The sequence below is a fragment of the Corvus hawaiiensis genome, chromosome 3 (assembly GCF_020740725.1).
Source record: "Corvus hawaiiensis isolate bCorHaw1 chromosome 3, bCorHaw1.pri.cur, whole genome shotgun sequence".
NCBI classification, from domain to species: domain Eukaryota; kingdom Metazoa; phylum Chordata; class Aves; order Passeriformes; family Corvidae; genus Corvus; species Corvus hawaiiensis.
The window spans coordinates 77,364,632-77,368,429 of NC_063215.1; positions in this window are offsets into that span (position 1 = coordinate 77,364,632).

Here is a 3,798-nt window from a genome sequence, read left to right on the forward strand (position 1 = left end):
CAGTTTATAAAGGGTTTTATGCATACAAACTCAGAATGTCGTGACACAGTACCTACATTTTAGCCACCCACAAACCCCCATCTTTTGAAAGATGCATTGACCCTTATGGACCTTCATGCTGACTTTGCAGTTTTTAACATGATGTCTGACATCCTTTTTCTTAAAGTATCTGCCAATGAACTTCTAAGGGAGCCTTTGAGCCTTTGGAAGATAGCGCTTTTTTTTTTTCCATTTTATATGCTTTGTGATACTAAATAGATCTTCACAAAAAGTTCATAGTGAAAGCAGAAAGTCAGAGGCAGAGCTCCCTTTGCTAATTTGCAATGCCTGATTTTTGTTAAACAGAGTCAGATGCTGAAGAAGCAGATTACCAGGTTCAGGCTGACAGGTCAACTGCATTGCTATGTTCAGCTTTTCTCTTTATCAACTTATGGCTCAGAGACTGGAGAGGAAAAGATGATAAAATAAGCAGGGTAAAAGAGAGATCAGCCATGGCAAAGGTGAGACTGGCAACCTCTGAATAAATATGGAAACAATCACTGAGGAAAATTCGTACACTGAGCAAGTCCAAGGAGGTTACTGAGACAAGGTGTCAAATAAGCTCAATACCTGAGATTTGATCTGATGGAAGGAGTTCAACCAGACAGAAAGAGTGCACCTGAGTAGCAAGTCAAACAGTGCCTCTGAAGTCTTAAAGGAGTCATAAAATCCTGTAGCGTTTGGAGCATCAGAATGCTCCACTCAAGAGAAAAGGATCTGTTGTCAACTGTATAAAAAAAGTATATAAACCCCACAAAAACTAACAATAGGTTTTCTAAATCTCTATCTAGACCAGATTCTCAGTCCTCCAAAGAACAAGTTATTTTGACACCGTAATTTGCACTAGCCCATTACTTGCAAAATGATTGAAGATGTGAACCAAAAATGAAGACTAAGGCACAATTGGTGACTATAAGCCTAATTTTGTACTACAGTCAATTCTAACAAGTAGAGCCCACTCTGCACTACTTACTGTGTAAGGTTACAAAAGGGTACCCAAGCAGTCTGTGAAAGAGCAGGCTCTCCCTGTAAGCATCTAGTGCATGAATATGATAGTCACTTGTGTCTCTAGGAAATGTCCCAGCAGCAGGGCTTCCTGCCTTAGGAATAAGATTCATCAGCAGAACTGTCCACCGAAAACTCCCACTGTTATTTCATTGGAGGGAAGTGCTGCAGTAGTCCTTGCTACAGGAACACCAGCTTCAGTCCAGGTTGTGTTATTCCTGGCCTCATGGCTGATCTGACTGAGTGCTGGTGGCAACACAGCTTGGAGTGGGAGGCAGGACTAGCTGATGTCCAGGGGTATGTTCCTCCAAGATTCATGTGATTCTATAAATTTTATCCAAAAGAACTGCTTTTGGATCTGCTGTGAACGAATGAGACAATGTAGTTTGATTTTTGCTTGCCTCAGATATATATACATTTCCAGCAGTCTCTCAATTATAAAAGTCAATTTCACAGTCAGTAAATGGTTCCTTTATTGATTCTCACCTACTAAATCCAAGAAGCTCCACAAACAACAACAGTATACTGGTGATGTACTGCGGGAAAAAAGAAATTACTCACATTTGCAGGAAGGAAAGCACGAAGCTACAAAGTGACAGCCTCTTTTCTGTACTGGAGCTATAATTTCAAAAGTTGAAAACCTTTGACATGTCTCATAGATTACATCTTTAGGAGAGGCCTACTTCTGTTTAAAAGCTGAAATGAAAGGACTTTTACTTATTTTGAGTTGTAATTTCAGCAATTCTTTAGGCTGCAATATTTAATCTATTTCTCTGAGGTTTGTGTTACTCATGCTGCCAAAGAGCTCTTAGCAGAAGCCAATCTCCATTGGAATTCTGCACCTACACTCAAAATGTAAATAGAAAGGAGAAAGATTTAAAAGTATAATTAATCAAAACCCCATATCAGGACCTTGACTTCTAAAGGGTAAAAGAATGCTTGCAACCAAAAGATAGGTTTGAGCTCTTCTTGCAAAACCAAGCCCCTGGGATTAAGGTCCTGGTGATTCTCCAACAGCAGTGCCAAGGACAAGAAAGAGATGACTTCTCCTGGCTGGGTTTTCATCTCTGCAGAGGGATTCTGCACAACAGACAGCTAGGTTATAGCCTGCACCATTACATACCAAACCATGTCTCATTACAGCTCCAGTTCCTGCAAAAGCTACCATGAACAACTGGATTCATGCTGAAGTCCCACTTGTTTTTACCATTCCTCTCCATTGTAGGAATGCCTTCTGAAGAAATATCCCATGCACCCTGCACTGCCTAAATTCCCTGCTGGTCAAAGGCACCATAGCTGTTCCCAGGCACAATAGCTTAAAGTAGCCTCAAGGCTCAGCAAAGGTTCAGCTTCAAGAAAGTGACAGTAGCAGAGGGAATTGGGCATATTTACAAACAAAGCAAGAGTAATTTATTATCAAAAATAATTGCCATTCATTGCACATTTTTGTAGCATGGATTTTGTATGTTTACTAAAAGCCTCTTCATGCAAGTTCTGCTCTTTTAATAGAGAGGTGTGAAAGTGTATCTTCCTCAGAAGATTTGAAGAGGATATAAAGATTTTGATGGTTTAAGCATTGGGTAATCAGAAAAGCAGGCCACCAGTTTGTTTACCTTTCTCTAACTTCTCCAGTAAACTCCCTAGTGCTCTTTCTCCATATGGTATAGTTTTACTCCCTAATTTCCTCCTCCCTTGCAGAGAAGAGATCTCTCAATAAAAAGACACTGAAATTTTCTGTAGTATACTCTGGATTTCTTTTTATCTGTCTGTTTAAGAAAAACACTTATAGTCACTTAAAAAGCTATCTCTGCAAGAGAAGGTTTAAGATAAAACTTAATTAAGCCCATCTTTAATGCTGAATAATTAAAACTACCATACCTCCAGAGGTCTGGCATGGAGAAATCTATGTTTAGCATAATTTTTGTAATTTCTGACGATTAATCATATTGATTTTTTTTTTAAAGTAGCTACAGAAATATTCAGTCCTCTCTGATCTGTTTGTTGGCCTTAGGGAATCCAGCAAACAGAACAGAAATGCCTTTTCTCACAAAGAGCCTATTGAAATCAGCAGTCTGTTAGGAACTAGATATTGCTTCTAGATTTCCTGTCCAGTGCTCTGGAAGTTTTTCCTCCACGTTTCTTCAGAGCTGTCCTACAATGCTCGGAACCCTTTAGCCTCCTCCTTCAGCTGACTTCACCAAACTTTAACTCTCTCATGTGGGAAAGCCAAGGGCATCTATCCAAGGGAGTATGAAGGGCTGAAGCAAATATTGCCAAACTAGACAGTCTTCCAGTGATTGCAGTGGATCCTGGAACATGCTCTGTGAGTGACTTTTAATAGGAAAAAACCCAAGAAGAATGACTTTCCAGATACAATGCAGGCTGAAACTCTCTGCATGCAGTAACTATTCCTATGGTACTGCAAAATGACAATGGAGCTGGTGGTAGTAGGCTGCCACTTTTCACTTTCAAGCCCTCACTATGAGCTCATCATACTGTGGTGTGGGTGACTGATAGTCCCCACCATCCTGAAGATATGGAACAGCTTCTGTGAAATGGAAGGAGTGACTCTGATCTTAGTACTTCTCTCAAAGTGGGAGCAGTTCAGTGGACCAAAAATATTTCACAGTGAGTGATTATGCAAGCAAGAGTGAAAATAAAATAGCAATTACTCTTTTATCAGATGATAAACAGGAGGTGGAGTTGTATGTGACCTGTTTTCCTACATACTGTTAGCTTTTTGGTTCAAGTTTC